Source organism: Artibeus jamaicensis, unplaced genomic scaffold (assembly GCF_021234435.1).
Source record: "Artibeus jamaicensis isolate MK-2021 breed Jamaican fruit bat unplaced genomic scaffold, CSHL_Jam_final contig_1015, whole genome shotgun sequence".
NCBI classification, from domain to species: domain Eukaryota; kingdom Metazoa; phylum Chordata; class Mammalia; order Chiroptera; family Phyllostomidae; genus Artibeus; species Artibeus jamaicensis.
The window spans coordinates 10116960-10140495 of NW_026521194.1; the positions used below are offsets into that span (position 1 = coordinate 10116960).

The window sequence follows — 23536 nt, forward strand, 5'->3', positions numbered from 1 at the left end:
GCTTTGCACAGAGCACAGCTCAATAGTCTCAGATGACAGATTTATGGATCTCGTCCATGCTGTTCTTCTTACCCAGAACAGCATCTGCCCGCATCCACGGACACAGCTTCCAGATCAAAGGTACCCCTGTGAGCAGTCTCCAACTCCCAGGCCCAAAAGGCTCTCTCCCACCTCGAAGTGCCCTCTCCAAACACTTTGCTCAGGGCTCTTGGAAGACTCTTATCTCCTCCAGGGCAGAGCAGGCAGGCACCAGTGGTGGCAGCCTCTTTTGGTAGCCATCCAAAATGTAACTGCCTCCTGTGGCATTTGCAAAGTCAGAGGCACCCTGGCAGGGAGCCGGGACAGGCAGCTGAGAGTTGGTAGCTTCCAGGGGAAAATGGTCAAGAAAACTGATTCGTGTGGCACATATGAGGCAAAGGTTGCAAAACCTATCTAGGACAAATGAGATGGAGGACAGGATACAGGTCCCAAAGGCACATCAGCCAGAGCAGAGAAATAAGGTTTGGGGACTTGCTATGACCCAATTCTTCCCCAATCAGGTACAACGCTGGAAAGCAGGATTACATGTAAATGCTGGAGTTCCCTCTGGGAGTATAGGCTGCTTCCAAATTCCAGTTTTATCATCCCCAAGTCCTGATTAAATGTCAGGGATGGATGGCAGAGCCCAGCCCAAAAGAAAGAAAGAGCCCCTATCTGCAGATGTAGGAAATACTGAAATCAATAAAGCCAGCTAAGCCAAATGCATATGACCAAGGCAGGTATACTGTGGAAGTCGGGCTCGCAGACTCCAGAGCCAAATTCCAGCTCTGCTTCACCTCCTCCACTGAGGGAGGTGGGCCTTGCTGTGCCTTGGTTTCCTCATCCACAAAGTGGGTGCAGTTTTGTCATATAGATGAAATAAGTTCATACACAGGGTGGTCAAAAGTAAATTAAACTACCAGCCATGATCACCTAGAAGATAAATTATAGGTAGGTATCCAGGGACCTCTGGTGAAGATGGAGGCGTAGGTAGATACACTGTACCTCTTCGCACAACCAAAAGAAGGGCAACAACAAATTTAAAAGAAAAAACAGAACTGATAAAAACTGAATTGTATGGAAATGCGACAACCAAGTCGTTACAGAAGAAGCATTCATCCAGACCAGTAGCAGGGGCAGCGATGGGCAGCCAGGGCAGCGAGGTGGTGGCTAGAGGACTGGGGCAGGCAAGGCAGCACTGGCAGAGTGGGCGGTCCCGCATTTGTGTGCAGATAAACCAAGAGGAACCCTGGGGAACAAGGCAGACCATAAAACCCAGGATTCTGGTCCAGTGAAATAAAGCCTCAAAACCTCTGACTGAAAAAATTTGTAGGGGTTGCAGCAGGGGGAGAAACTCCTGGCCTCACAGGAGAGTTCATTGGAGAGACCAACAGGGTCCTAGAATGTACACAAACCCACCCACCTGGGAATCAGCAGCAGAAGGGCCCAGTTTGCTTGTGGGGAGCAAAAGAAAGCCAGCAAAGAGCTGAGCAAGCAGCATTGTTCTCTCTTGGACCCCTGCCTCACATACAGCACCACAATGCAGCCGCATGAGTTGTCCTGCCCTAGCATATACCTAAGGCTCTGCCCCTCACTACTTACTGTTCATTACATAGGAGTATATTTGAATTCATAGTCTTTGATGTGACTCCATTTCAATGCTGCTTACTGCACAATGAACAAAAAGGAGCATCTAACAAAGAGGTAGATTAATCAGGACCACCAACACCACCAAAAAAACAGTCAGGGGGAAGAAAGAGGTACTAATATTGTGATGTATCTGCAATTCTACTGTTGGAAGTCAGCTCAAACTGGAAGCGTGATAATCAGAGCAGAGGATGAGCAGTGAGACATCATCTTTCTGTCACTAACTAGAATCCACCAAGTCACTACTGACGATTCAAACTGCAAGAACTTTAGGAAATTGGCTAGAGTTGTCTCAAAACCATTAATATTCCTCCTGAAGGCCTTGGTTTGAATGGAAAGGGTACAGGAAGATTGAAAGGACAAAAGAAGCATTTACTAAGCACAAACAATGTGTCAAGCAGGATACTGAGATCTGGGCAGAACGGCAAAGGAGTACAAGGCAGGAGTCCACAGTCTAAAAAGACAGAGACTCCCAACCTCTCCCCTCTCAGCTCCCCTAGTCATAGGTTCCCCACAATGTCTGAAGCCTCAGGCTTGCTCTGTGCTCTGTCTTTGATGCAAGTCATGGCCTAGACTCCAGCAGACCTCCACTGAGCTGTCCATCCCAGCAATAGCCCCTCAGAGCACCACCCCGAATGCCCTGTGGAGCTCCCCGTACTCCTCGGACACTCTGTGCTGATTCCTGTCCCCACCAGCATAGAACATGAATACATTCCAGCTGGCCCTCAAAGCTGCCATAGTTCATTTTGTAATCCCAACCAGACTTATGATGAGGGCTCACGACCCATGTCTCAGATGTTAAAAGGCAGAATAGATACTGAACCTGAGAGAAAGCCGACAGGCTAAATGAAAGGGTAGTACAGGTTGAGTTTGGAAAAGTAGGCGAAATTCCATGGTAGAAAAGAATAGGGGTCTTGGGCTGAAATAGAGCTAGGTTCAAACACCATTTCTACCCCTGTCTGCCAATTGTGTGACTTTGGTCAAGTCGCTTACGTTTTCTGAGCTTTAGCACAACATGGATAAATGATACAATGGATATAGTGGGTGAACAGGGAACATAATAATATCTACCTTAAAAGGCCTGGTGAGGATAAAGGAGATGTAGGACTTGGTTCAGGCTAAGTACACTTACCCGTAGTTATATTTGCAGGGTTTTTTTCCTAAAATTAAATGAACTCCATAGGGTAAATATCAACTATAGATTAATTGGGAGGTAAGGCTTTGCTTTTAATGATTTGGAATATTGAACATTCTCCTTTAAAGACTCTAATCACAAATATTTCACAACATGGAGTTTATATGAAATAAAAAAAGAAATCATAGAATCCCCTGTGGGAGGAAAAAAGATCTCTCATTTAACCCACCCTCAATCTTTCAGAGCAGAGGAGCTTGTCCAATGTGCCAGAGGATTTGTAAGGCGCAGATTCTACCCCTCATCCAATTCTCTGCCAAAGGAGAGAGATTAGAGTAAGCGTTGGATCCCACACATCTTCAGGGTGAGAATATTCTCCTGAATGGATTATGAATCTGGTTCAATGTGGAAATTCCCAAGTTTTTTTTGTTTAGTTGGTTTTTGAATCTAATTTGATGTCAAGTGAAACAATCAGGTGAAATATTGTGCGTTTGCCCCAGAACCCCCTCCTTCCATTGCTGGCTGTCAGCAAAGTCAAAGGCATGGATTAATAAGCATGTGTGCCCTGCACTGCGCTGGCTTCTGTGCGGGGCGAATGCACGATTCCCTGACCTCTGGGACTGAACAAGCTCAGGCAAAGACTTGCTGGGCTACATGTAGGCAGCCCCAGGGAGGAATGGAGGAGACAAAGGAGGGGCCTGGAGCCCAACACAGAGCGCTGGAGACTGAGAGTGCAGACAGGGCCTGATAAGATCAAGCTGGGCTCCAGTCTTGTGGGCTCCATGGGGGTGAAGGTGAGCTTGCAAATTCATAGAGTTCCATTTACATTTCTCCTTTCGTGCTGATTATTTGTCAGTTTAGGTGAAGCTTTCTCTGCTCTACCAAATGTATTTCAAGCTTGAATTCAGGTTGAGCCTGACTCCCAGGGAGAAATATATCAAACCCTAAAGCCGCTTCATCTATTCATAGCCATTGATGGTGGCCCAATAAAGCTGAACCTTTGAAAGCAATTGGCTATCAAAATGGTTGCTGAAACAAAAGCACACTTCCCTGCCATTGCAAAGTGTGCTTCTCAGCTGGAGACTTAGTACCCTATCTCCAGGGTTACATGTGCAGGTCCAGGGTGAATTCATTAAGAGAGAGTTTGAAGAGACCCAATACAAATGTAATTCTCCTGAAGGTGACCTGGAAACCTTCCTGTAGGAGGTGTCCTTTGTCAGGAGCTAATTGTGATTCCCAAACTCTGCCTTGTTTGGGAATATAATTGTGGAACCAGGGACTCTAAAAGTGTACGCATTCTTCTGAGAAGAGAAAAGTAACTGTCTGGTGTCTTACAAGAGCTGGGAGAGCCTGAGAATTCCATTTTCCTGCCCCTCTATCATTTTTGTCATCTACACATTTTCTAGATCAATACCTAGAATCTCCAAGGTATGGTATTTATTTTCTCTTCTCCATTTTCGGGGCGGTGAGCCATCACGGCTCTTTCTTTTGTGAGCTGCTCATCCTCACTTCCCAGGCTCTGCAGGGCCCACCGTTTCCCTAAGTAAAGCCTTTTGCCAAATGTTACCCTGGAGCTCAGACCAGAAGCAAGGAAAACGGAACCCACAACCTAGTCCCTTAAGAAGGACGGCTGCTGTGAGCCCAGATGACGCTGGCTTCCCACCTCCACCCCTCAAGCCCTGGCTCCTTCTCTCCCCAGGGATGGGCCCCCAGCCTCCCTCCTGTCACCCGCCCGGGGGACTAAAACAAACAGTCCTTTGGAAATTCAGTGAAAGGAAACGGCTGAGTCAGGCCTTCTGTTTAAATAGTCCCCACCTGTTCCCTCAGCCCTTGCCTCCCCCACTCCCACCCTGTGCTCCCCCTACTTCCCTTTCTCTTTTCTTTTCTTTTCCCCTTTGTTGCTCATTTTCAAAAGGGCAGAGTTGACAGCTCTCGCCTTGAGCAAAGCCAACCCGGGAGCCAGCCAGGAGCAGCCCGGCACTGCTGACCCAGCTCCCCGGTGGCTGCCCCACCCACAGCCTGCACGTGGCTCTGTCTGGTTCATGGGGGAGGATGGGAGGACCCAGAGAACCCCAGTACCCAGCTCCTCCCCTCTTCTCTTGAACTCTTTTACCAGGCCTCAGCACCCAGGCACCCTCTGCCCAGCAGATCTGAGACGCCTGTGGAAGGAGAGAGGGTGAGGGGACAGATGAGGTGACACCTTACCAAGGGATGTGCCTTCTTGTTCACTGGAGGCTTCAGTGGACCTATACTCTTGGTGCTGTGTATGAAAATAACTGAATTTGGCAATCAGAATTTAAAAGGTTTTTTTAATAATGGGGAAAAAAAGAAAATAACTTGTTGGCACTGAAGGAAATGAATTAGTTACCCATATTCAAAACGGAGGAAAAATAATTTTTCCCAAGTGACACAAATTGAGTTAGAGACATTCCCTCAACCCACCAACTGCCTTCCACAGCACACAGGAAGGCTTTTAGAATTACCCTGTTCTGCCTTGTAAGTGGGTAATTTTCACTTACCCACTTTGGAAGGGAACAGCACTCTGAGCCTGTTGCTGGCTCTATAGGTCAAAGCCTTTACTTTTTTTTTTTTTTAGCCTCACTCAAGAACATTTTTTCATTGCTTTTAGAGAGGAAGGAAGAGAGAGAGAAAAAAAACATCAATTGATTGCCTTCTCAAACACACCCCAACTTTCAATTGGGGATCAAACCTGCAACCTGGGCATGTGCCCCAACCAGGAACTGGACCCATGACCTTTCAGTCTATGGGACAATGCTCCAGCCAGCTGAGCCACTGTACGTGTCAAGACTGTTTTTGTTTTTTTAAATTAAACTTTCTATTTTGAGATAAATGTAGGTTCATATGTAGTTGTAAGAAATGATAGAGAGGCCCCTTGTATTCACTCAGTTCCCCCAAGGTAACATCTTGCAAAACTGCAGTATGTAATCACAACCAGGGTATTGATATATATGTACAGTCGGGAGACAGAACATTCCCACTCCAACCAGCACCCCTCATCTTGCCCTTCTATAGCCAAACCCACTTCTCTCCCACCCAACCCCCTCCTTAACCCCTGGCAATCACCACTCTGCTCTCTGTTTCTATTAATATAATTTATTTTTCAAAAATATTATATAAATGGAATTATGGTATCTGAGATTGCCAATTTTCATTCTTCATAATTCTGTAGAAATTGATCCAAGTAATATATCAATAGCTCGCGCTCTCTTGTTGCTAAGTAATATTTCATGGTAGGGACATATCACAGTTTGTTAAAACATTCACTTGTTGAAGAACACCCAAGTTGTTTCCAATTTGGGGCTATTACAAATAAAGTTGTTATAAGCATCCATTTTTGTGTGAAGACAAGCCTTCGTTTATCTGGAGTAGATACCCGGTATTCAATTGCTGAGTCATATGATAATTGCATGTTTAGTAGTGCACCTTCTAAAATTCTCCTCTAAAACTACTCCTTACACACTTCTAGGAGGGTTCTGGGCTGAGGGGTAAGCAGCAGAAGAAGCCAGAAGTAGAAGAAAGAGGCTTTGAAACCTCAATTCCTAGAGCTGAGTTGCTGCCAACACACACACCCTGTAACCACACCAGGTAGTGAAGGGGTGCCAGGAGTAAACCCAAGTATGGCGGGCAAAATAACGGTCCCTCCAAAATGATGCCCATGCTCGAATCCCCAGAAGCTGTGAACACATTAAGTTACATGGTAAAACAGAATGAAAGTTGCAGGTAAAACAGAATGTAAGTTTGCCCATCAGTTGACTTTCAGATGGAAGAGAATTCTGGATGATCAAGCTGGGCCCCACTGTAACCATGGGGTTCTTAAAAGTAGGAAAGGGAAGCAGAAGAGCAGACCCAGAGAATGACATGACTGTGGAAGAAAGGCCCCAAAAGATTCAATGTTGCTAGAGTTGAAGATGGGGGAAGGCAACTCTGAGTCAAGGAACAGGTGGCTTCTAGAAGCTGGAAGATAGAGGAAACAAGTTCCCCCTCCATCCTGCAAAAAGAAACACAGTATTGGTCTTTGTAGGCCAGAGGTTCCTGCGTTAAACCTGTGACCACAGAAATGTAAAATAATAAATTCATGTTGCATTAAACCACCAAGTTGGTGGTAGCTTGTTATTGCAGAAAATAGAAAACTAATACACAAAGTGACCTCTATGTGGGATTCAGCCTTCAGAGTTTATCGGTCCTGCTCCTGAAGAGAGTTCACCGGTGTGTCTTTTGAAAGGAAGAATAGAGAACATGGGACTTTCTTCCATGCTTGGTTCAAGGCCCCTAAGCTTCCTTTGTGTATCTACACATTTTCTAATCAGCCACAGGCTCAGGCCTCTCCTTCCCCAAACCAGCTGCGTGGTTTCCTGTTGCTCCTTTCCAGTGGACCCCCGCAGCCCCTCTGGGCCTTGCCCCACCCCTCCCAGGCTGCACCTGAAGCACCAAGGACTCTGGAAGCCTTCATTCAGCAAACCCAGACCTCAGCTCAGCCTCAAACATGAAAAAGAACTTTACAAAGCTTTACAGTTTGGAACTTGTGTATCCACTGGGATTTAGCACTTAATTAGTAGAAACCCTTGTTTACCTGTTTCTCTTACAGCCAGAGATTGCTCTGCAAAATCAAGCAATTGGTGAATCATTAGCATATTAAGAAACTGGGCTGTGTTCCCTCTGATAATGACCTCAGAAAGTGATGAGGCCAGGATGTGGAAGAAGGCAATCCAGAGAGTGGTATCAAAATAACCCTTTCGTGAGGAAGCAAAAGTGAAGTGACAATTCCTTAAATAAGTAATTCTCACATGAGGCATGAACTAAAATCACCCAGGGAATTTTTTCAACCTATCCATGCATTCCACCCTCACCCGCCCACAAGCACACACAACAGACACATTCCACTCCCTTAGGATTGTCATATCTCTGTGAGGACCACAACCTGGAGAGCTTAATCGGTGAGAGCAGCAATGTACAACCTAACCAAGTTGCAAACACATACCTATGAAATCCCCCCCATGCACACACACACACTTTTCATTTGATCCAGTGTTTTAGCATCTAGTTAGGTTTTGGCATGCAGCCAAGACTAAGGTCCCAACTGGAAGACTCCTCTAATTAGTGGTCTGCCCCCAAGTCCTCTCTCACCTGGACGCGACATTCCTCAGCCTCCTGTTTTCTCATTTTATACAGGAGGTTGGGCAGTAGAACCAGGGAAGGAGAATGGATGATTGTCACAGCCCCAGAGTTCTCCAGAGATACAAACAAAGAAATATCCTATTGACAATGAGACCTCTAAAACACCAAGAATATCTCACTCATTGGTTTTACAAATACTTGTTCTGCAAAAACATAAGAGCTGTCACGCCAGGTCAGACCAAAGGTGCCTGTAGCCCAGCGCTGTGAGCTCTCTGACCTCATCTAACCTAATGACCTCCTATGGTCCCCACCTCCAAACAGCCCCACATTGGAGGTTAGGACTTCAACACTTACCTTTGGGGCGAACGCAAACATTTGGTTTATAGCAGGGACGGGGTGAGTTTCAGAAAAGGTGCACATGCTCATTGGAAGACATGGGCCCCCTGGAGAGGATGGAAGAGAAAGAGTGTCAGCGTGATCAAGAGGTCCACTCAGTGCTGGTCTTTGCTGTGGTCTCAGGACCACAGCATTGAAACGAACACAGGGATACATGAGGAAACCAGATCCTTTTACAGATTCTGAAAGACGTTATTAGACTGCTACTGTTGACTGCATTGTAATAATTGCTGGCTCATCGAGGACTATCTTGAGTTCTTTAATCATCTCAAGTGTGTTTCCCATATTATGCCAGAAATGCAGAAAGGTTGGAAGCCACCAGGTTAGGGACATACTCCCAACTCAGCTAACTTGACTAAAGCTTCATGTCACCCACCTGTACCACATTTGGAAGGTACTACTCTCTACAGAAGGTATTAATGGTTCTGTAAAGTTTGTGTCTTTTTAAACTCTTTTCTAAAATTACCCATCGCATGCTTTTAGGAATCTTCTCTCCTTCTCATGGAGAAGGAATCAAATATCATATCCATGTTTAGCCTACTCCGACCCTGGATACTAAATCGATACCTTGCAACTCCTCAGTCTCCATATTTCAACATGAGGAACCCTCTGTAAATGCAGACAACAGTCTTCCATGAGCTGCGCCAGGAGGTGAGCCTCTCTATTATTTTTATTTGAGACCTAGCAGGTAGAATGTGCTGGTACCACCGTTTGTATGAAGAGGGCAGAGCATTGACTTCTGGTTTCAATATCCTTTTTTTAAAATTTTTTGTATAGAATGCTACTTGTTGACATGTAACAACTTGTTGACATTATATTAGTTTCAGAATTACATGATTCACTATTTGCCCCATTTGTCTTTTTATTTATTTATTTTTATTCTTATTGTTGACACTATTACAGATGTCCTTAATTTCCCCTCCCCCTTTGTCCACTTCCACCCTTCCCCCCTTCCCTCTGGCCATCACCACACTGTTGGCTGTGCCTAGGGGTTATGCATAGATGTTCCTTGGCTAATCCCTTCACCTTCTTTCATCCAGTCCCCCCTTTCAACCCTTTCCTCTGACAGCTGTCAGTCTGCTCCATGCGTCCATGCCTCTGTTTCTATCCTGTTTGTCCATTTATTTTGTTCATTAGATTCCACATATAAGTGAGATCATATGGTACTTGTCTTTTTCTGACTGGCTTATTTCACTTTGATGAAACTCAGCGTTGCGTTGGCTTTCTTTCTGCCAAAGCTAATCACCCTGTCTACAGAAACAGTCTGCTAAGACTCTGAGCTTCTGTGTTTAGGGCTGCACGATTCCAGTAAGAACTGAGGAAGTCTTGCCTGACCTTAAAAAGTCATGGCAAACAATTTCCACCTCTCAAATATGTGTAGTGAATTTAACATATTTTTATCACAAAAGCAGAATCAGTTCAGTGTACTACCTTAGAAAATAGAGAAAAAGCACAAGGAAAACAAAACATACTATGTGTACATATCTGTATGTAAATATTTTAACATGAGCAGAATCATGTATCTAATCTGTACCTAACCTGCTTTTGTTGATATATTAATAAGACATGAGCATTTTCACCTGCCATTTATGTAGATATTTGCCAACATCATTTTTCATAGTACATGGTATTCTATCATATGAGTATATACTAATTTATTAAATTTATTCCTTATTGTTAGTTATTTAGTCTGTTTCTAATATTATACTACTTCAAACTATCCTCTTAAAATTATTGCATATTAAATCCTAAGCTACAATTCACTATGAAGCAAAAGGTTATCAAAAGTAAAATCAGATTTAAGCATGCCAATTTCATGATTATTGACAAGTAGCTAATTGAAATTCATTTCAACTGAGAATTGTGATGGAGCAAGAATACAAACCAAGGGAAGTTGAAAAAAGTCAAATTAAACCCGAAGATGGTGTTGCTTCACTGGGTTTGGAGAGGTACATCAGCCAACTAACAAATAATTTATTGAATCTAAAATGCATTTATTGTCAGGTGCACCACTTCGTTCAGGTTCCTCTAAGGAAGAAAAAGAAGCTGCCAATAGTCAGATGATACCACCACTATGATCAGCATTCATGTGGTTCAGAAGAGCAAAGGCCCAGTGAAGAAAGTCTTGCTAAAGAGACACTAAGAAGGAATAGGATCTGGGTTGGAAGGAATCAGTGAGTGGCTGAGTGTAAGGCAGTTTCACCCTAAAACCAGGGGCTATATTTAGAACATTGAGGATAGATATCCCATGACTATGATGGAAATCAAGCTGACCTCTCTGGGGAAAAGCTGGCCAGACTGGCATTGCCAAATCATGATCATTTCATAAGACTGCATGTTATCTTGAAATAATAAAATAAGGCTTCGGCCTTAGCATGTGATGCTGTAGTCATTCTCATCTACTCACAGCTCCCTGAGTTCCCCAGGCTGTCTCACCCTCCTGTGCCTTCTCAAAAGCAGTTCCTTCTGCCTGAAACACCCATAGTCATCCAGAAAACACAACTCAAGCCTTGTTTTGGGGGGAACTTTTATTGACCACCCATAGGAAAAAACCAGCCCCTTCTCAGACCCACTCCTGGCCTTGTACACCAGGGTCTGCATCAGCTACAGCCCTCTCAGACCTAAATAAGCTGTGCCCAGATGGAAGTCCGGACAAGGGCATTTCACATGGGGCTACAACTCTAAGAGCCAGAATCTTGCCTGATTGTCAAGGTGGGTTCAGTCTGAAAACAATAATCTGGAATACTTGAACTCTTAGCTTTTTGAAGACACTAAAAGGATGATGAGATAGGCAGTGCCCAAACTCTGCAATAAATTCTGCATACATTTTACTGTAAAGGTAACTTTCTCTTAACCAATGCAACCACGAGGCTGCAGAGGGTGTTCTTGTATCGTCTGCCAGTCTCCCCACCTGTAAACTTTAGAGGACATGCTGTTCAGCCTTGGCCTGTCCTCCAAGAGGTGCTCACAGCGCCTCCTGCCCATGCCCTTACCTGTGCATCCTACAGCTTTCTCTACATCTTCAGTTCTCACTTACTGAAGCTCAAATTGCTCAGTTTGTTTAAAAAAAAAAAAAAAGCAAACCCTGAGTAACAAACTGCACCCTTAGCCTGGGCCTGCTTCTGCACCGCAGGGGCTTTCTCTCTAATCTGGGAATTAAGATCTCAGACTCCCAGTGTCCTCTGCGCCAGACTGGGAGGGTCATTTCAAATTGCTTTTCACAGGAAAGGGAAGTTTCTTCATGGAGACTTGGAAAGAAATGGATCGGTTCTTCTGTCCTCAGAACCCATAGCAATTTAGGCTCTCAAGTATTTAACCACTTTATGCCCATTTGGTTGTAGTCCTAATCCCTGTGTGTTAATAAAAAATTTATGTCTCTGTCAAGGAGCTCCAGAAGGCCTTCCAGGGGTGTCCAACCTGAGGCCCGTGGGCCACATGCAGCTCAGGATGGCTATGAATGCAGCCCAACACAAAATCGTAAATTTACTTAAAACATTATGAGATGTTTTTTGTGATTACGTGTCACAGTATATTAATGTGTGGCCCAAGACAACTCTTTTCCTTCCAGCGTGGCCCAAAGATGCCAAAAGGTTTGGACACCCCTGCTAAACCTTGTTTTGTTCTTTTAAAACATTTTTTTAATTTAATTGTTGTTCAAGTACAGTTTTCTGTCTTTTACTCCCATCCCAGCCCACCCCCCTCAGTGCTCCCCATCTCCCTCCCATTTCCACCCCCCTTAGTTGTTGTCCATGTGTCCTTTATACTAGTTCCTGTAAACCCTTCCCCTTTTCCCCTTAAATTCCCTCCCCTCTCCCCTCTGGTCACTGTCTGCCTATTCTCTATTTCAGTGTCTTTGGTTATATTTTGCTTGCTTGTTTTGTTGTTTAGCTTCCTGTTAAAGGTGAGATCATATGGTATTTGCTTTCACCGCCTGGTTTATTTCACTCAGCATAATGCTTTCCAGTTCCATCCATGCTGTTGCAAGGGGTAGGAGCTCCTTCTTTCTTTCTGCTGCATTGAATTCCATTGTATATATGTACCATAGTTTTCGGATCCATTCATTTACTGATGGGCATCTAGGTTGCTTCCAACTCGCTGCTATGAACATTGGGGTGCATAGGTTATTTTGGATTGGTTAAAACATGTTTCGATTGTCTTTGAATGCATAATGCCTGCAACTCTTAATAGGTATTACTTTGAATGAATGGATGGAATGCACACACGCATGCACGAATGAATGAACAAAGGAACACTGAGGTCAATTCAAACTGGATATAATTTATCATTTCCTTGGAGAGCTCTGGGATACTGAAGGTTAAGTTAATCACACTCCCACACTTCCCCTTTCATGATGTACTTCATACAATCCCTGCAAGACGCTTCTCAGTCCACTGTTTCTTTCTTTCTCCATCCCCATCCCCGTCACCTCCCCAGCCCCTCACCAAGCACATAAGGTTTAACCTAACAAACCAACTATGCACATAAAGTTTGTTTCTGAGATGGCTTCAAACCCCAGTAAAGTTGCTTGGCACAGTTAAGTAGCTGAAGAGAGATTGTGCAGACAGTGTGGGAATGCAGGAAATAAACAGAGAAAAGGCAAAGGCCTCCAGGTTGAGGTCTTGGGAGGACAGCCCATTCTCAGCTGCTCAGGACTTCATTTGCTCTGTCAACAACCCCCAAAGTTATGTGGTACACACATTAGGGAGTCTTCTCTGTTGAGGAGTTCAGGATGCTTCTCACTGTCTCCCCCCTAGTATTCTTTCTTTTCATCAGAAAATATTTCATAGACACAGCAATCTAGGATTTTACCCTCTGAGGGTATACAGCATGTGTCTATGATGGATCCAAGGCAATCACCAGGCTTATCAGTCAGGATAGACACAGGTTGTGCTCTGTAACAAATAACCCCCCAAATCTCAGAGGCTTAAAACAACACAAGTGTGTTTTATTTATACCACATGTGCATTGCAGATCTGCTGCAATGCCCCATGTCTCCTCCCTCCATGATCTGGTCTGAGATAACCCAGGCTACTATCATCTCAAAGACTGTCACTATTAATGACAGTGGACACTTCATGGTGAGTATCAATCCCACAGTAGTTTCTAAAGCATCTAACCAGAAGTGATACCCATCACTTCCACTCACATTTCATTAACCAAAGCCAGTCACTGGCCACATCTGAATGGATTCCAGTGGGTAGGGAAGGAAAACTCTATCACATGGACATAAACAGTACCAATGACCAGGACACATTGTGCCTTCCATGTAGTTGAGGCTCAACCTGTTTGACAGGGAGGAAAAACTCACTTACTTGTCCCTGAGGGTACAGGTAAAAAGATCCTTGCTTCCCAGATAGTGGGGTAAGGTATCGGTATGCATAATGAGAAGGCAAATGAGCACTGAGTTGCTCTATGTAAGAGGAATACAGACCCTGGGAAAAGTCTAGGGGTCCTGAGTGGCTAGAGAAGGCTTGGACCCTCTTGAGCAGGGAAATAGAAATTAAAGGGAAAGTTGGCAAAAAGGTGGAGAAAAAGAATATGGAAGCCAGAGGGAGAGTAGAGATGGTTAAAGGAGACATTTAGAAAGTTGTGTTATATGAGAAGCAATGTGCTCTCTTTGGGCATCTCTCCTGCCCCAGAAGCATGATTGGTGAGTTTTGAAAGTGACGACATGCTGAGGCTGGTCACGGGGCAAACACAAGGCAAGGCCAGAGACTGCCAAGGAGGCCCAATTACTGTGCAGGCCAAAGTCAATTTTTGTTTTGTTTCCTGATCTGACTCCAACTAACCTATCCTTTTTTCCTCCACTACAACCCAGCGTCTCCCCAGGGGTGTACTCTGGGCTCTACCCCACCACCAGACTTAGGCTGCCCATCACTGCTTCACCCCGGGCCTTTGTTCTCATTGTCCTGCCCACCTCTTAAGCCCCGGGCCCAACTGTACACTTCCTACTTCTCTACAACTCAAAACCTTCTCCAGCTACAGCTCAGAGGCCACCACTTCCCTCAAATCACTAAGATGAGGTTCTTGTCCCTCTCCATGTTGGGGCCGCCCCCTCCACAAAGGAATGCCATGTACAGAAATTATGGTTTGACATGCTATCTCCCCCAAAAGACTGGAAGACCCTTGAAGGTAGGGAATAATTTCTAACTTTTATCCCCAGTTTCTCGTACAGGATTTACTAGGAAGTAACGACCATAATGCCTCTGGGTACTAGTAACAGTAACAGATGATATCTACCAAGATCTTACGGATTTGGCTCTGTGCTAAGGACCTACGTAGATAATCTTTTTATCTGTATAACCACCTTGGTAAGTCTTATTAGCCTCACTTTACAAATGAAAAGAAAAAAGAAAAGGTGGCCCAGAGAGTAAGCAGCTAGCCCAGAATTACATCTCTGGTGTCAGAATGACCTCAGTTTGAACACCTTCCTCCTCACAGACTCCAGTGGTCACTTACTTCTCCAACATTCTGAGCACACATTTAGTGGTGGGGCTTAGCTTTCAGCTGAAGTCCTTGCGATGTCAAAGAGTGTGTTCTTCAACACAGGTGTTGGTAGCAGAGACAATCTAGCTGTCAACCAAAGCATTGGCATTTACCTCCAGGGGATTACATTTCTAGCCTGAAACACGTGTTCGGGGGGGGGAGTGTTGAATACCACCTATGAACCCTAATCATAAAAAATTTCCAATAGGGTCCTACATGGTCTCTTCCTCCCTCCCCTCACCTCTGACACCATGTGGCTATGAGGTTCCACAGAGGACTGAGAGCTATAGATGCAAAGAACCACCAGATAGATGAGTGACTTTATGCAATGGAGACCCCCACCCCAGGCAACTCCACCCTCCTCCCCCAGAGATGGGAGGAAGAATTCCACACTTACTGTGGTAAGCCATCGAGATCTGAGTGCAGACTGCTGAAACAGTTAACCTACCCTAACTAAAACAGCGCTGATTTTAGATGCTGCAGCCAACAGGTGGCTGACTTTAAAGTGATATTTGGGGCAACAATGATACTGCAGGAACTGTTCTCTGTCAGTAGGGAGCAGGTCCCCAAGCATGATCAGAGAAGACTTGACATCTGTTCATCCACTGATCCGATGCAGCTTGAGAACAGGATGCTGACTAGTCTGAGTGAAGGAGCTGTTGTGGGAGAAGCCAGAGCTTGCTGAGTTCAGAACCCGGGAGCAGGGGGAGACAGGAGATGTGCCTCAGAGAAAGGCTGCTTCTGTGTTGAAGGACCAACTAGAGTCACCGAGGATAGCTAAGACGGGAGGAGTTTAGGCTCCTGACAAGGGAGGGCTATCAAGGTGTGAGAAGAAGCCTGCGTGGCCTGCATGGCTGGCAGCCTGGTCAGCCCCGCAGCCCAGAGGCTTCAGCTGAGATCTAGCCCAGTTCTTTCTCAAGCAGCCTCTGAAACATGAGCTGGCACTGTGTCCCTGCAGCTGGTTTCCCACTGCCTACTCTCACTCTCTCTCCTTTTTCTGAACTTGCCTCTTCCTGCTACCACCCTCCTACTCTTCAGTCACTGCATTAAGGAGAGGTTGACCATCCCCCTGAGGCCAAAAAACTCCCCAAACCTGCAAGCAGGCCTCCCTCTGCCCACCCACACACATTCTGCCCCACTTATTTACATGTCAATACCCAGAATGTTACAGACATTAGACACAATGGACAGCAGTTGCCAGCGTCTGAAGCCTGGAGTTGGCAGAGCCGGTGTCCCTCGGAGGGCAAGGAGTTTGCTTTCGTGCCAGCTACAGCGGGAAGGAGCTGTGTCACCTGCAGCTTCGGTCTCCTCACAGAGTCCTTCTAGCATGATTCAAGTTGGCACAAGGCAAAAAGAAACCCAGATGCACTAACAAATCATCTTTAAAGCCATTTGACCAGCTTTCCAAGTCCCCACACTGCTGCTCGCCAAGTCCATCCACCAAAACAGCCCCTCACATTCCAGCCCTCAACGCAAAAGTGCGGCCTCTCTTGTCACCACAAGCTGCAAGAGAACTCGCTCAAAACCTAGATTCGGAGAGTTTTTCTACCCCATCCATAACTGCGGCATACAGCAGCTTTTTGGGGGGTTCTGAGACAGCATGCAACTTGCCAAACACCACACAGGCATAAAGAGCCCCCAGCTTTGTCCCAGAGTTCCCCCAAGCTGCTGCCTGAGAGGGTTCAGTCCACAGTTCCAGAGAACAATTCAGGAAAAGCCCACTTCTCCAGGTCAGAGAGAGGAGAGTCAGACAGCAGCACCAAGACGACATCTGAGAAAATAATCATAAGGTATGATGACAAATGAGTGTGTGTGCAAGGCAGGCAGGTCTTCCTTGCGAATATCAAGATGAGTAAGAAAAACAGCAAACAGAACACAACGTCCATGCTCCACTTCATCCAAAAACGGCCTCTTCTTTTTTAAGATTTTATTTATTTATCTTTAGAGAGAGGGGGGAGGGAGAAAAACATTGATGTGAGAGAGAAACACCTGTCAGTTGCCTCACACACGTGCCCCAACCAGGGACCAAATCTAAAAACCAGGCATGTGCCCTGAGTGGGAATCGAACCTGCAAGCTTTTACTTTGTGGTATGACACCCAACAAACTGAGCCATGCTGGTTAGGGCCAAAAACGGCCTCATCTGTGTAGAGTATATTAGACATATCTGCCCCTGCTCATACGGAATATAAAGCCCTACCCCTGACTCAGACTCATATTTAATAACTCAACAAGTCATTCACTCAGTAAAATGTAACATGCTTGCTCTGTGCCTGGCCCATGGTAGTAACTAGGGGCACACAAATGAAAGATGTGACCCCTACAAGATGGTGCCTTCATAGCCAATGTGGCCAGCAAGCCCCTTTCCTTTCTGCCACATGTGACTGCTCTCCAGGTGTCAGGGGTGGGTCTCCCTGAGTCATCCTGCACCTTCATCAGGACAGCACGAAGCCCAGTAGCACAGGGGGGAAAGTGGAGTCTGGAGCCACACTGCTTATTCCCACGAGGCTTTGCTGCTTTCCAGCTTGGGGATCTTGGGCAAGTTCCCTATCTCCACGTCTCAGCTTCCTCATCGCAAAACGGAGCTCATGACAGAACTCCCTCATAGAGTGGAGGTGAGGACTGAATGAGTTAACACATGTAATGCTCTTAACACAGTGTCTGACACACATCAAATGCTCGATAAACATTAGCTATTGTTATCATTGCAGCTGGCCGCACATATTAACAAAAGTCACTGCCAAGCTTAAGGAAGCAGCAGCCAACTGCCACAGACCTGAGCAAAGCTAAATGGTTTTAATAGGAACTAGACCATGGATTTGGCCTTCTTGGATGGGGCCTTATAACCAAATAAATACAGGATATCAAACCCTTATAACATGCATAGACCAAGGGATACATGGATTATTGGAATGGTGATTGGCCAGTGAAGGAGGAGAATTTCAGACTTAAACACACACAGGAAGGCCCACCCCTGCTCCCTGGCTCTCAGCCATGGCCTTGCTGTGGAGTGGAGGGCAAGGGAAGTGGGGAGGGAGTCCCAGGGAGACTTCTGAGACAGGGCTGTGGCCCAGAACCAGAAAAGGCAGGGGTCCTAACAGGAGGTTAATGTAACCCTAGCTCCTTGAGAAAGGTGATGGGTGGGCCACTGCTAAATGTTTCACAGCCTTGACTCCACCCTCTCCTTGGTGTCTTCCTACCTGCCCTCCCCAATCCCAACCCTCAGGGCGGGGTCAAAGACAGAGGGATTTGGAAGACCAAGCCCCAAGTCACAGGAAAACTCCTTCCTCTGTTCCCCAGGATTAGGAGATTAGGAGGCAAACAAAGGAGCAATTCACCAGTGGATTCTACAATTCTCCCACGTCCAACTCAGCAACCACAGAGTTCCCACCATCTCAAGTGGCTGGAGAGAGGGTTGAGACAAGCTGGTTAGCCTTAACAGTGTGTGCACAGAACTCCTCCCAGAGACACTCCAGGGCCCTCTGTGCACGTAGCTTGGGGTAGAAGGGAGTGTGTGTGTGTGTGTGTGTGTGTGCGCACTCAGGTTGCTCAGAGAAAAATCAGAAGTGAAGAAGACAGGTATGAATCCAGAAAACCTCTCACAGGTCCTCTATTCAGAAAAATGCCTGGTTCCCACCCAGCTTTCCTAAATCCAGAAGACTGACCTTGAGCGGATGACAACTGTATGACTGATAAAACCCAATCCCACCTCCAACAGATACACTTTGCACAAGGGTGCATTTTGAAACTTAGGGAAATTGAGGGGGAAAACGTACCCACAACTGCATCATGGGTAGCCTTGCGGTGTATTTCTTCCCATTTCTTCCCCTACATAACCTTTAAAATAAATACAATATCAGCCAATTCACACTTCCTTGGGTTCCGCAATGTCTTCTTGTCTCCTTTTTCCTAACATTATACCACAAGCACTTTTCCATGTTGCCTCATTCTGCCCATCCAGCTTTATTAGGAGACGGAGACCAACTTGAGCTCTGACTGTTAAAGTGGTTCAAGGTGATTCACAACAGGGAAGGGAAGACTAAAGGCAATCCTGAGTTACCATGTTTAAGCTCCTGCAAGGTACTTCCAAATACAATACAGTCCAAATAAAATAAGCGGAAAAGCAATGAAAACTGAAGCTGTAAGGGAAATTTTGCTGACTGTTAAGATAATTATACTCCAAAGTGGATTTAAGTTCCCTGGATGTTTCTATTCAGGGTGAACTGTGGCCAGTCCTTCCCACGTGCCAGGAGATGCACAAAATGTGATTCCTCTTACCAAAGGGGGTTAGTGTTTGATCGTTCTTAACAAGTCTTTTCTTGGTCCCTGCTCTCCTCTGTAAAATGTATTCACATACATTTTCATTTCCTAGAACCACACCCTCCCACCTCCTAAACATACCCAGCCCCTCTTCCTCGTTTCCTCTAGACTAAGTATGTTCCAAATAGGTGGCATTGGGGAACTCTCAATAATATCACTTTAACAGCAAATGAACAAACAAAACAAACTCATGCAACAGACAGCAGTGTGGTGGCTACTAGAGGGAGAGTGGGTGGGGGAGGGTGAAAAGGGTAAAAGGAGTCAAATACATGGTGACTCAACTTTGGGCAGTGAGTACATAATGCAATATACAGATGATGTCTTATACAATTGTACACCTGAAACTTATATGATGTCGTTAACCAATGGTAACCCCAGTAAACTGAATGTTTAAAAATTGCTTTTCCTATGCAATTGGAGATCTGTTGGCAAATGTAACTTTTAACAAGGGTTAGCATATCCTGTGTCTGCTGGTACTTAGCTCTACCTTATTCTCTAGACAGAGATCCAGAAAAAGGTTAGATGTAAAGTCTGAAGCAGAAGTATGCTAGCTAAACAAAAGGAGTCATTAGGTGGAGTAGATATTGCTTTGCTGAGGGGATAACCATCAGAAAGGTGACAGTCCAGGTGGGGGGGGGGACGGGGAGCAGGGCAGAGCAGAGAAGCTGCCGACCTTGGCTTGGAGGGGTGATGCATCCTGCTGCTCAACTCCCTTCTCTGGTCCATAGAGCAGGGAGGACATACTAAGCCCAAGAGAGAAGCCCACCCTTCCTCTCTCTCCAGCCTCCAAAGAGACATCAGCTACCTCCAGCTGGGCCCCAGCTCTATGGAGTCCTCATGGAACACCCCACCAGTTGCTTCAGGTCCATTTTGTCATGCCACGCAGAGCTCAGGGAAAGCTCAAGATGTAAAAGGACCCAAAAGAGCAAATATGAGTGGTCACAGTTTGGAAGAAAAAAGGTTCTTTTCTTCCAACGTTAGTTGCCCAAACACCCGGGGTGGGAAGAGAATGGAGAAGATGTTCATGATTAGGCAGTTATCACTGGAGGTTTCGGGAATCAACCGGTGCCATTAATGATTGGTGCCTCCCCCCTACTTTCTATGGAGAACTTATTCCTGACTCAGCTTTAGCCTTCAGTGTCTGAGTTCGCAGACCCCTCACCCAGCTGCTTGTGGAGCTGTACCCTATTAACCAAGGGCGAGCAGGCAGTGAGGAGTGGGACATGAAGAGCTTAGAATCATTACAATAAAAGCCCAAGTGAAAGACAAAAGCCATTGTCATCTCTAGCTCCCAGGGCAGCAGAAGTCCTCATTTGGAAAGATGCTGTTGCAAGCTTTAAGCGGTTGATATGTGTGACTCAGCAATGTTGGGAGCCGACATTAGTGATTCTTTCAAAGTTCTAACATATCAACAACAGCTAGCAAAAAAACCTCAAAGATCATCTCTAAAATTCCTCCCTCTGCACATGAAGACACTTAGGTTCAGTTAGCCTAATTGGCCTGCCCAAAGTAATGGTGGGTTAGGCCAGAGCCAAGGTTGCAGCCAGTGTTTGTAATCCAGCTCTAGGGCTCTTTGCATGACTCCATGTTCATATTCGTACCACCAGACTGTGAGCCCTCCCAGTCTCACTGACATTGCTCCTCCCACCCACACACACACAGCACCAAGATGCATCCTGCTCTGGAGTGAGGATTACTTTCCATCGGGGCTGCCTTGATCCTTAGTGTATAGTCTGACACCATGCAGCAGGTAGAGAGCTTGGGAGACAGGGGTGGGAGCACATCAAGCATGAAGGTCTCCAGGGAAATTTTCAGGAAAGGGGAAAATGGCTGAGAAATGGGGAAAGAGCAAAGACCTTCAAATATTCGGAATGGGAAAGGTCAAAAGCTGAGAGTGGTGTTGAAGGAAAAGCTAAAAAACTTGTGCTCTGGTAAAATGCAAGCATTTGTGTCCCCAGTTCCTTTTCCCAGTTTTTCCCTCTCTTGGACATCAGGCTCTTCTTCGTCATGAGCAACATTTTATTTCAGGAAAGAAACTAATGAGCACTTTCACGCAGAAGCAGAACTGACTGAAAATTCTTTCACACAGATTCCATGAGATGTCAGACCTACACAGGAACAGAACAGAACATTGCCAACCTGGTTCGGAAGAATATTTTTAAATCTAGAAGCTAAATCATACATATCATCATCATCACATATATTGTGGGCCACGAACACAAATCTAAGCACTTAGCACCCTGCTTGGCATACAGCAAGCCCTTAGCAGAGGATGGTCCCTCAGAAGTTAACCCCAACAATGCATCCATTCTGAAGAGAGCTTGGCCTGGGTAGAGAGTCTCAGGATCAAACGTTAATTTGTGCAAATGTCTTTTCAGGATAATCTGCCATGGGCTTCACCTGAGTCCACTCTCTGGTCACCCCAATATTTGCAAACATATCTCTTCCAAGAGGTCATTATCCCTTCTCTGCTGGAACTCAGGAAGAGTCCAGATGGGACAACACACCCCTCTCCTTTTCCTTGGCCACTACAAGGCTAACACACCAAAGGGGAGTTATATGCAAATTCCTTTGTTAAAGAATTAGGGAAAACCAAAAAGGGGCTGATCATTTGGGCTGGACAAACTTCTAGAGAACTGTGAGTATGGACTCTCTCAACCAAGGGAAAGCATCTAAGTGTAGACTTTCAGAAGGAAGAGGTCATCTGTGCAGGGCTGCCATACCGGGAAAGTCTTGGGAGTACCATCCACACAATGGCCTACGGAGCGGCTCCCCTGGAGGCACGCAGGGCCTGCTGCACACAGTAATAGAGGCAGCCTTGCCTCATCCCTAAGTTGTCCCATCTGCCCTCAGATTATTCCAAGAGTACCCACTTCTGTAAGTCTTTGTGTCCTAAACGCTACGCCCCTTCAGGAAATTTCCTCTTTTCCATACAAGGAAGTCTCAGCCCCTAAATCAGTCCTGTGTTTTACTGTCTCATGTAGGATTATAGATGAAGCCATGAGGTCAATATCAGCATGTTGGTCATCACCACACCTTAAGGTCACTAGTAGAAGAATAAGCTCCAGTCCCATAAACAAAAGTGAATATAAATCCTCTGAACCCCTCTACTAGAAAGAGCTCCCTCGAAGATAAACATTAAATGTGGGTGAGGGGGAAACAGGTACAATTTAAACCATAGTGTGCAAAGGCTCTGGCCCTGCCCTTTTGGTCAGTAGGTGCTCATTATTGTGCCACAGGAGTTTGGTTTATCTGTAGACAGGAGTTTGGTCCCCTATGGACAGCCATCCCCAGAAAGTGGCTACACTGGGACTTACTTGCTTCTCCATCTAACCAAAAAAAGCTAATAATAACCAGCATGATTCCTAGATGATAAAGCCTCTCTCTAATACATGTATTTATGGGGGTAATAACATGAAAATTACTTCTTGGGAGGAATAAAAATAAAAACTTAAATGTTACCATGATTTATAGCCTCCAAAGGGTCAGGGTACATGAACAGATTCAGAGTACATAGAGGAGGAGGGGAAATGACAAGAAAATCATTGCCTTAAAAGGCTCTTTAGGGGAATGATAGTGAAAAAAGGTTGGAAAACTCTGTTCTAATGAAGGAAACAAGGATGGGAAGTCACCAATTCTAACCGCTAAGGTAGCTGTTATTGTTGTTACTATTACTATTATCACCATCATCATAATTTAAAACATTTTGTATTTATGACCTAAATTAATTCTCCTAACTATCTTAAGGGGTAAGTACTTATTATACTCGTTTAAGATAAAGAAACTGAGCTGTAAAGGTGTTGTCCAAGGTCACACAGCCAGTAACTGGTAAAAAACTTGATTCCGGCCCAGTTCTGTCTGACTCCAAAATCCGTTTGTCTCAACCACCCTAGAATATTGACTGCATTGTCAGCCCAGAGAAGGGAGAGTGGTCTTGGAGCAGCCCATCTCTAAACTGTACCTTCTACTCCACCAGCCAAGTCTACTTCTGAGATCACAGAGGACAGTTAAGTTCCAAGAAAGGAGACAGAGAAGTCCTGGGGAAATTCTGGTTTGGGTTGAGAGTGAGGAGGGAAGAAAATGGCCTCACTCTGCCCAAGAGTCTTCCTCCTTCTCTTCCAGCAGGCATGGAGCCATTGGGACCAAGTGCCTGGAACCTGAGGCCGGAGAGAGCAGTGAGAAGGGGAGGGGGGAGGCCCTGCTCTGTGCTCAGCTACTGCTGCTGAAACCCCAGCATGGGGCTGCAGCCAAGCCCAAGAGATGGGGTGACCTCTATACAAACAGAACTTCCCCGGGCAGTGCTTCTGCAAATATAAACATGGACTCACCATGTGATGGGTTCAACCAGTTCATGTAAACACCAAAGGGAGAAAAAAAATTCAAGGGGAAAAAAATATGCTCTA

At 45.5% G+C, this 23536-nt stretch overlaps 1 long non-coding RNA gene across 1 annotated transcript in view; it reads right to left on the reverse strand.

Annotated features, from left to right (window-relative positions):
• The window catches only part of LOC119039542 (uncharacterized), an 85283-nt gene extending 61958 nt beyond the window's left edge, over nt 1–23325 (reverse strand). Inside the window, exons 1-2 of the long non-coding RNA XR_005080629.2 lie at nt 23224–23325; nt 8288–8376 (exon numbers count right to left, since the gene is read on the reverse strand). This is a non-coding gene — a long non-coding RNA (uncharacterized LOC119039542). The remainder of the gene's footprint in view (nt 1–8287; nt 8377–23223) is intronic.
• Between the last annotated feature and the right edge of the window lie 211 nt (nt 23326–23536).